An 11,427-nucleotide genomic window follows, 5' to 3' on the forward strand; every position below is an offset into this window, starting at 1 on the left:
AGTCTGGGGCAGGGCATCCCTATGGCAGGGGGTCTGGCAAGCCTGCACAGAATTGAAGAATATCTATGGAAGGAAAGTGCTAGAGGGGGAAGAGAAGTGAGATAAAATCATGGGAGGGTGAAAAAAGTGAAAAGATTGGGAGGGGCAGGAAATGTGAGAGGAAGTGGTGGGGAGTGGGCAAAAAGGGGAGAGAAAGCAATGGGATTTCCCCCATGAGCCTCTCAGGTCCCTACTTTTACATCTGCATTCACAAAGTTGCCTCTGCCTGCCACACTAAACGTGTTAAGTGTTCTTCAAAGGAATGATACTCCTGTATTGGGCTGATAGTAAATAGGGTTTTATGACCCTATGTCATATTAGGCTATTTTGTGCAGAAAGCAGCCAATATGTGAAAGTGAAACCAAGTGACTCTGACTAAAAGGTCACACCTATCCCTTGAATCTTTCTAGATGAAGTGAATGATGCCTCTTTCCTCACACACCTCCTATTTAGCATGCCTAGCCTGGAATAAGTAGTATCATCTTGACTAAGGCATTTCATTTTCTTCTGCTAATTCTGAGGGAAATTTCGTCTACATGAGAATACACAATCAAATAACATTTACATAATGGGCACAATTTGAATACTTGATTGTGCTTCTGGTAAACTTCCAGAATGAGGTATTCCTTGTTATGGATTTTTCATTTTAGACAGAGTAAATCTAGGGAATAATTATACAGGAAAAGTCAAGGTTGTGCTTAATTAACTCTACAAGCATCTGTCTACAACTCCATCACTGAACAGAACAAGACTTGGTCCCTTGTAGCCTTCTAAATAGAGGCAGTCAGAAATTTATTGATCAGGATTTGACCCGAACCCTGTTCATTTGTGAATATCAGAAAAGAGATAAATTTAAACAAAATTTCTTTAAACAAAACATTACAGGAGGGTTGGAGGACTTTCAATCCAGGAATAATTCTGGTACCTCACTATTTTCCTGGGCAGCAGGAGGGACAGAATGACTCAGCATACATGTGCCTGATAAGGATGTCATCAAACCATATCACTTAGCCCATCTGTCCACCAAACAACATTATCCAATTTGGAATCTCTGGGGTTTTTTTCAACCAAAGAACTTATAGCTCTGTTAACAGAAATTTTCTGTTAACAGAGCTATATATTTTCTACATGAAATCCAACAAACTGTTTCATTTCCTCATTTTTATAATTTGGAGCCTTTTTCAAACAATTCCCTTGTAATCAAAAGAAACATCTGATGAGAGGAGGGGCAGGAAGAGAGGTTCTGCACATTTTTAGTATTTTACTCTGCAGATGCTCAGAGACAGGCAATGCCTTCCCCAGCCTTCCTACCTTCCTTCTAGAGCACCACACTGTAGTGAGTAAGGGATGAAGTTACAAAAGGGCTCTTAGAGGTGTAACAGAAAACTACAAAGAGAAATCAAATAGAAATTAAAGAGAAATTTCTCTTTGGAAAAAGAAGACTAAGAAGAATCAATAGCTATATCTAAAAAAGTGAATTTTTGAAAAAGAAATCCCACTGCCTTTGGCAAAGCTAGTATTTCTTTTTCCTATCCATCAGTACACCATTTCAATTGGCACAGTTTTTTTCCCAGGTTCTATATAAGCTCAGGACCTATATTTATAGAAGAGAATTCCTTTTCAGGGGTGACACTCGGTACCTACCAGGTTTCTGCAAGAGAGAATAGATGATTCAGGATCTGAGATCTCTTGGATGTCTGTATTGTGCTTTAAAGTATTGCAATGCAGTCACTAGGAACCAGCTAAGTAAAGACAAATCTGCTCTTTCATGTGTAAAGCTTGGGAGGGAGGGATGTCTTTTAAAAAACGAAACTGGAACACCTGGACAAGGAGTGCTAACCTTGCTCCCATTGCCTTACCTTGCTGCACCCCACTGTCTGAAATATTTCCCCCCAAGCCAAAATCTAATATGGGACATCAAGTGGTGGAAGAATACTGCTGAAGAAATGTGTGCAGTGACGTAGGAGCAAGGTTTACCTTCCCTTTCCCTCTACTTCACTTTTGGAAATACAGCCAGCATGGTAGGGTGTCCACCTATGATCTGGGAGACCCAGGTTGGCGCTTATGCACAAGGACATCACTCCTGGCAGTGACATCATCACGCCACACTGGGAGAGTGTGCATACATTGCACACACACAAGGAGAGAAGAAAGGTGAGTGCTGGGTTCCCCGCTCCCACCAGGAGGGTAAGGTGACTTGGCAACCCTAGTGGCTGGAAAAACATTATCTGACTCCCAGTTTATCTGCTCCTCCTCCCAGCTCCATGACATTAGATGTCAGGCATTTTAGGAACTATGGCTGCAATCATACCCAAGAGTAAGATCATTTCATACAGTGGGATTTATTTCTGAGTAAACATGCATAAGATTGCACTGGAAATCTAATTCAGATTTCCAGGAACTACATAGTTCACTGGATTCCCAAAGAATGTGTATCAGTGAAGTGACTTTCTCCTTCTGTATCTCTGCCTACATTAGATGTTAGTAGAGACGATGTTAGAAGAATCTCCTTTCCTCCTCCTTCCAGGAACTATATTTAATGTTAGGCATTCGGGGGAACTATTCCCAGAGTTTACTTGGCTCCACAGATGTGCAGCAGCCCCAGGGAGAAAAGTTTGGAAACTCTGGCCTCTGGCCTTCCCAGCTCCATCACGCCACCTCCACAGCAACAGCAGTAGATAAGCTGATGGACGTAAGAGGTTGACCGCTCTGAAGTTCATCTCTCTGTAGGTGAACCTTACAAGCAGCTTGAAGTCATATTCTGAGCTACAGGAGGATGACTTTTGGCAACTATGCCTCAGACACATTATACTACTGAAAAGAAGCACACAGACTAACATGCTGTTAAGTACTACATTCCCTCAAATCATTTAGGAAGTAACATACTCATGTTTCCAAAATACATAATGTTTTATCTCTGCCTTCACTTATGTTGTCTGCGTCTGATCCCAGTTTAGTCTACAACCCCTGCTTTGTAGTCTAATACCATTGTGTCCCCACTGCTAGATCTAGTTCCTGTAACCCTTAGAGAAAAACACTTGCGTAAGAAGGAGTTCTACTTACCTCCTCCCTTGGTCCCCTTTCTACGTTTCTTCTTTTCTGAAATTATTTAAAAGTCAAGACTCAGTGCATTTCTTTTATTTGTTCCTTTTCAGATGTCAGCGTTTGATGCTGTTCAGCCTCCATCTCAATTACCTTTGTTAAAAAAAAAATCCCAAAGATTTTTGCAGGAGCCACCTGAACAGTATTTCAAACAAGGTCCCTCATTAAGTTTAACACACAAAAAAGAGCTCAAATTTACAAGCCATTTTATAGTCTGTACTCCCTGCTCTCTTTTTCTTGGCTGCTTTCAAGGAGGAGCTGAATAAGTCTCACTTCCTTAATGCTCATGAAAATTCCACATCTCTCCTTTGCAGTCAGTGCAATTGTACTGGAGAAGAGGGATGTAATGAGACTCTATAGCAGAGATTTCCTCAGTCTTGGTTCGAGAAAAGTAGACGTCTCCAAAGGCTGTGCCTGTTTTAAATACGGTTGCCAGGTCCCTATACCCCTTTGCGGGGAGGGTTGGAAACCTGGCACTTACCTTGTGCTGGCGGCCTGTGTGCATGCACGCTCTGGTGCCAGGGCAATGACATCAGTTCTGGAAGTGACGTCACCACTCTGGCCATGTGAGCGCTCCCGCGTTCCACACAGGGCTGATTTGGCCCGTTTGGGGCCCAAATCAGCCCCAAATGAAGCGCGGGAATGCTCCCATGGTGGGCATGATGACATCACTTCTGGAAGTGATGTTACCATGACAGTTGGGAGCGCGCGAGCAGTGCGCATTCCTGAGGTGCCTGCTGGTGGCGGGCAACCTCTGGGAGTTTGCTACCTCCCACCAATTGCCCACCAATGAGGAGGCAAATTCCCAGGAGTTTGCTCAGCACCAGCAGGCACCTGGGAACTCTAGTTTTAAACCATAAAAAGGTGCTCTTTTAAATAAACTCAGTCTACAATCTTAAGAACACTTTCCTGAGACCAAGCCCCATGAACTAAAATGGGAGTTATTTCTGAGTTAACCTGATTACCATTGCTCTTGTCCATACCTGCTGAAGCTAATTTCAGTAATCCATTGGTTGGATCCAATGGAGCAAGCAATTTTTGCTCTTCCATCAGCAGCTTCCTACATACTCTCAAAACTATTGCTGCAAGATAGGTTATGTGTACCTAGAACACCATGCCATGCAGCATGGGGAGGGGCATTTGGCAGAAATTCCACTTCTCCCGTTCTTGAGAAAGTGCAGCCCACAGGGCCATTGCTTGTTACTTAAGAATGGGGTGACACCATATGGTCCCCTCCTATGCCCATGGCTGCAGTGTTTTGGCTTGGACATGGTGGGTGGGTCTAGGAGAAAATGCCCATTATGTGCCATGAATGGCCAGGAGTGAGCTCCACCCAGTGCCCTCCTCATTGTGCCACCCCAACTAATCCGTTAGCCAGATAAGCAACCCTGAAAATGAACTCTGAACATTCAAATAGTGTTTACCTAAAAGTGAGCAGGTCAATTCTTGCAAAATCCCCATTCTTGCTTCATTCCACCACCACGGCTGTGGCTGGATGGTGTACCATTCTGGAAGGCAACTGTGACAGCCAGGACAGGCTCCAGCTCCACCTCTGAGATACAGCCAGTGAGAGTGGGTGGAATGTTAAGACAATGAGAGTTAGAGACTAGAGGTAGGCATGAACTGGGAAATACTGAACTGTGCAGTTTGTCACGTTTCACAAACCACGAATTTTAATGAACTTGCCCAGGTTCGTTAACTGGTTCATTTGGTTCGTGAAAACATCACTTCCGGTACAGCAGAAGGTCACTTCCCAGGCTGCAGAAAGCCCATTCCCCCTCTCGTTGCCTAGAAAACTGATTGATCAGCGCCAGGCTGTCTGCAGTGACAAACCAAAAAACGAACCAAACGAACCGGCCTAAAGGTCATGGTAGTCCATCAGAAATGGGCTAAATGAACCTACCTGGTATGTGATGAATTTTGGTTCATATTTTGGTTAGTGCCCACCTTTATTAGAGACCATTGGAGGGAAAAGGAGGATCTTGGTAGCTGCTGAGAGAAGGGTTGGAGATGCTACTGAGAGAGGCAGCAGAAAGACAGCTGGCTGTTAATCTGTTCTTTTACATCGAAACCTTCCCTGTTTAACCCCAGCATGTTTATTAGTTTAAAATCCATTCACTCCTGTGTTCCATCTTGTAAATAAAGATTATTTTTGTATTTAACTCTGGCTTGGAATCATTAGTTGAGCGAACAAAAATCTGTTGCTTTATCTGTTTATCTGTTGTTTTAAATATGTACTCCTATATACTACCTGTGCTTCATATTGTTTAATGTCAGTCCTAGAACTGACTATGTTCTGTTTCAGCAATTCTTCAACTCTGTACTGGATTCTTGTTAATGCTATGCCTTTTTTTATTCTATAGCATTGTTTATGGAAATGTCCTTGAGACTGTATGGAAATATCCTTGATACTGATCGTACTAATCTCACACTATGTGATCCGTTTTGAGTCTCAGTGAGAAAGGTGGACTGTAAAAGACATAAACAAACAAACAAACAAACAAATGCCACACACACACAAACACTGTCATTACATTAAATGAGTATAGTCTAAATGGTGGCAGTGTATATTGAGGGAAAGTAACCTCCAAGTTCCCTTTTCTCCAATAGCCGTGGGCTGTAGCTGGGCGAGGGGAGGTACATACAGGGAACCGGCTGCCTTTCTGGTGGACCCTTTGGAAGAGGAGAGAGGGGTCCCTGTGAGGGTTTGGGTCAGGGCTCTCTGCCTGCTGTAAAGGAGGCTAGACAGGTGGTGGCATGTGGCGGTGGACTACTAACCTTTACCTTCCTAGGTAGCAAGGGGAGTTGAAGGATGGAGTGCATGAGATGGGGGGAGGGTGTCTAGCTGCTTCTGCCATAGCAGCCTATTCCATGACACTGACTTAGGAAAGAGTAAAAGGCCATTCATACAAGCATCATGTCTGACCCATAGTTGTAGAATTATTTATGGAGAATTTATTGTTTCCCATCTGCCAGCCCACAGGGTTTTTGTGATGGCTAACAACACATCAAAACACTCTAATCTAAAATAAAAATATAGATCTAATAAACTGACCCAAGCAACCAGAATTACAAACAAGGGGAAACAATCTTATGCCGAAAATCTTGAATAAAGAATTTACAGCACTGCTTGCTCCAGAAGGAAATATTCTTGCATTTTAGAAGCTGGTCCGAACTATGACATAGAATCAGAGTCCTGTATTCCTGTTTGCATCTGCTGTGCTGCACTGCTACTGGGTCTCTTGCTTAGTAGAGGACTAGCAAAAACATGCCGAAGGCAAGGAGAGATGGATGTCCTACCGTGTACTTGAAAAAAATACCCATGCATTACCTTTTTGTACCTCTGAAGAGCTCAGGTCAACATTCACAGTACTTCTTGCCTCCTCACAATAACTCTTTATGAAAGTTTATGTAGGGAGATGGTGATAGGACAAAGACCCTGGTGAGGACTTCCTCAGCCATCATCTCACATTCTAACCACTACACCACTCTAGTGCTCTCATGTTTTGGAGGTGACTTGTGGTACACATGGTTAACATTGCACAATAAGGATATCCCTGGCTAACTCTGACTCAAAACAGAACACAGCAAATGTTTGTAATCAACAGAAAACTGGGTACATGTGGGAAAACAAAAGAGACTACTAAGGCAATATGAGAGTAAGTTCCCTTTGACTTGTTGCAAACATGATGTGCTGTAAATAATAGAGAAGTGTGTGGCAGAAGCCCTGCATGTCACTTCCAATCACATCAAACTTACCAGCAGTGGCTCTGCTCACTGGCAAAATAATTTGCAACCTGTTTTGTTCCTAAGAATTTGCGTATAGCCAATTTGACTGTCCTTGGTCCCCTCCCCCTTCCACCAGAAAAAAAGTGATGGATGGTTTACACTGCAGTAATTTGTATATGAAAATGAAATATTGTTTCTTCAGAAAAGCATTGACCAAGGACAGCTGCTAGACCCAAAACCATATCTAGTGCAGCTCTATAAATCAAAAGGAAAGTTGGAACAGTATTTCAGCTATAAGCACCATGGTTCATTCCACTTTCAGTCTCTTTTTCTCTCTCTCTCAGGAATGGTATCTGACTATTTTGGATTCTGAGTGTGGCACGTTCTTAAGCTTCTACATAACCTTCTTCACTTTTGACCTTTCCTCCTCCTCTCGCTCCAACCAGACCATACTGCTTGAGTTGAACTGGTGGCTGCCATTGTGATCTTGTGAACAGAGAAATGAAGTACAGATGTTAAGAATTAAGTTGGAGGGAACCTTAGAAGTAGTTCTAGGCTCCAGTGGCTTCAAAAATTGTTTATTTCTTTACCAATTCCCAACATTCTATTTTTTTTGGCTCTCTCAGAATCTAAGACTGTGAAAACTGAGGTAATTTAGGCAGTGAGGTGTGTGTGTGTGTGGTGCCCTCAAGTCATAGTTGACTTATGGCAACCCCTGGTGGGGCTTTCATGGCAAGAGAATAACAGAGGCGGGTTGCCATTGCTTGCCTCTGCAACCCTGGTCTTTGTTGGAGGTCTCCCATCCAATTACTGACCAAAGCTGACCCTGCTTAGCTTCTGAGATCTGATGAAAGCAGTCTCACCTAGGCTATCCAGGTCAGGGTAGGGAGTGAGTTATTATTAAAGATATGACACCATTCCAGAACATAATGACTGCCACTCTTGACTCCACAACACTCCACATAACACAATAGCCCTAGTCACTTATTGCTCCAACTTTTATATAATCTCCAGATGGGAGGCTTTATTTTTTTGTGTGGAGGCGGTGGGGGTTGGTGTATTGTTTTTTCTTTGGGGTGAGGAAGAAATTGTTTACTTCAGAGAGAAATCTATCAAAGCAGAACAGAATTTAAAATTGTGACTACTCTTAGGATAAAAAGTCCTCCTTAATTTTGTGAAATTGCTCTTTTTATAATAAAAAGATGCATCTCTTCATGTAATAAAATGCCATTGTTAATGACCAATGAAGGTCTACAGTTTCCATCCCACAACCTCAAAGGTATTTTCAATATCTAAACAATATGTGTTGGAGATTAAACCATGACACATTTTACTTGGCTCACTCGTGTATGAGAAACCAGTAAACTAACTGACTGAAAAAAAAATCTGTATTGGTTACAAGACACAATATTTTAACAGCAGTTATGATTAAATATTGGAACAAATTATAAGGGAATTGACAGATGCTTTGTTAAGTGCAGTATTTAGTTCAAGTCTAGATGCCATCCATGGGTATAGCATACTTAACCAGGGCACCATATTTTAAATATGATTTTAAAATACCCTGCTTTGTCGCCATTTGGGCCCAAAGCATCTTAAATAGCTTTTTCCTTCTCTACTTTATCTTCACAACAATAATCCGGTGAGGTGATTTAGGCTGAGAGTGTGTGAACAGCCCCAGGGCAGACCAGGGATTTGAGCTTATAAACTCACCATCGCAGCTCATATGTACCACCACCACCGCAACAACAACAGTGTGCTTATATACTGCCCTTCTGAACAGAATAGTGCCCCACTCAGAGCAGTGAAGAAAGTCAGTTTTATTGTTATACCCACAATGCAGCTGGGGCACTGGGGCTGAGAGGAGTGGCTTACCCAAGGCCACCTGCTAAGCTCATGGCAGTACTGGGAGTCACACCAGCGGAATGCTGGTTTGGAGCCCAGCCACTTAACCACTATAGGGTTGCCAGGTCCCCTGGGATCCAAACTGGGGCACAGAGTGTGTCTTGGAGGGGGCACACTGTGGTGCATGCATGCTCCAGACCCTTCATTGTCATGACAGACATGAGGCGCCAGAAATGACAGCATTCCCAGCATGACAATGAAGGGTCTGGAGCATGCATGTGACTCAGCATGCCCCCACCAAGACACACCTCATTGTCAGTCTATGGAAGACAGGATATGTTGAAGGTGACTTCCAACCCTTGCAGCAAGAAATCCAAGCTCTCTTGAGTAAATAGGTCTTTACTGAGATATCATAGGCTTCACCATACATATGTCCATAGGTTACACAGAAGCAAGTAAAGGTGTCTGGCTGTACACAGGTCTCTTGTTAAGAATGACGCACTGAGTACATGATACATTATATCAACCCTTCCACATGTCCCCCCACCCCTCCAGTTCTCCCAGCCGAACATAATCAGTAGCAGTATGGGAAGGAGCTGTCCCAAGGCCGCTGTCCGAGATAAGGGCTTGACTGTTCTGGAATCTGGAAAGCAACAAGGGAACAGGTGCACGAGGCTATTGCAACATATCTTAAGCTGGGTAACAATATGGAGGGACAGTGGGCAACACACCTGACACTCATCCCCTAGTTTGGACTAGAAATGGGCATGAACGGGGGGGGGATTCCAAACACCCTATTCGTTGTTTGTTGCCATCCATGAACAACGAACAGAACCGAACATGTCGCCTTAACGAACATGTTCAGTGTTTGTGGCCCTTTAAAGATCCCTTTAAACTATCAGCTGGCAGGTGGCAGGGGGGGATTCCCCCTTTCCTCCTGCCAGCTGATAGTTTAAAGGGCCCTTTCCTGCCACGTGCAAGGGACAGGGCCCTTTAAACACCCCATAACCCCCACCCCCGCCCCCTGCCCCTCCCCAGTGTTGCCAGGCTGCTGCTGCTGGGTGCGAGAGGGATGGAGAGATTCTCTCTGTCCCTCTGACAGCAGGCAGAGCTGGCACCACAGGCCGGCTCTGCCTGCTGACAGAGGGATGAGGAGGCTCGCCTGTCCCTCTGACAGCAGGCAGAGCCGGGGCCACCGCAGGGCCGCTTCTGCCTGCTGTCAGAGGGACAAGGAGAGACTCCCCTGGTCCCTCTGACAGTGAGCAGAGCCAATGCTGCCACAGGGCCACTTCTGCCTGCTGTCAGAAAGACGAGGAGAATCTCTCCATCCCTCTGACAGCGGGCAGAACTGGCGTGGGGCCGTTTCTGCTCGTTGTCAGAGAGACAAGAACCTCCTCGTCCCTCTGACAGCAGGCAGAACTGCCACTACTGTGGGGCTGCTTCTGCCCGCTGCCAGAGAGACAAGGAGAATCTCCTTGTCCCTCTGACAGTGAGCAGAGCTGGCTCTGCGGGGCTGCTCCTTCCTGGTGACAGCAGGACAGAGAGATTTTCTCTGTCCCTCTTGCACCGGGAGAGCCAGCGCCCGCCCCCCTTTGCTGTCATTTTCTCTTCACAGTGGCAAAAACTGTACTGCCTGTTGGAAGCTACTTTGAGGGGTTACAAAACTGACCTTCCCAATGTCCAGTACCGACCAAATCTGCAGGGAACATAGTCCTCACTGTCCTCTGAAGGCCCTCCCAAGTTTCAGAGAGATTGCAGCCCGGGAAAGGTATGATCCATGGGTCTCCCCCTTTGCTGTCTATTTCTCTTCTGAGAGGCAAAAACTGGACTGTCTGCTGGAAGCTGAAGGGTTATAGCCAGAAGGAAAGCCAGAAGGAGTTCAGACAGAGTTCATGCCTTGCCATTGCTAGGGGAATTGATTGAAGGCGCCTGAGTGTCTGGCTTCCCGAACAGCGGCTGAATGCAATGACGGGTTGAGACAACCACCTGTTCATTTGGAATGGGGACTCACGAATGGCCCATTCACGAACAGACAAACAGGATGTTCGTGGGTTTTTCATTCATATTGCTGTTCATGCCCATGTCTAGTTTGGACCCCAGGGCACCTGGCAATGCTATAGTGGTTAAGTGACTGTGCGCGAGAGCTCCGAGGCCCATTCCCCACACCTTTCCTCTCTGTGGGCCAGGTAAGAAGTGGGGGGCAGAGGCTGGGAGTGAGGTATACCCTGCTCCCACCAAGGGACTAGGAATCCTAAACCACTATGCTACAGCAGTCATACCAGTGTGTAGTATCATTAATTTTTCAGCCGACTGAATTATGTGAAACATGATGTTTGTGAAACATCACTAAATTGCTTGCGATGAGCAAAGTTTGAGATGTAATGTATTACTGGAAAACTTATTAAGTTATGGAAGGAAGCAGTGGAGTCCCAGAAGGATCAGTATCGGGGGGCAGTGATATTTAATTGTTCATAAATGATCTGCAACTGGACATGCAGTGGCCAAATTTGCAGATGACACAAATTTATTCAGAATGTTCAAAGCCAAGGCAGACCGTGAAGAGCACCAGGAAGGATCTCCACAAATGATGCCAATGGGAAACAATGCAGCAAGTGAAGTTCAGTGTAGGTAAATGTAAGGTGATGCATATTGAAATGAAAAATCCCAACTTTAAGAACATACTAATGGGGTCTGAACTTGCTGAGACTGAGA

This window comes from Eublepharis macularius, chromosome 8 (assembly GCF_028583425.1).
Source record: "Eublepharis macularius isolate TG4126 chromosome 8, MPM_Emac_v1.0, whole genome shotgun sequence".
NCBI classification, from domain to species: domain Eukaryota; kingdom Metazoa; phylum Chordata; class Lepidosauria; order Squamata; family Eublepharidae; genus Eublepharis; species Eublepharis macularius.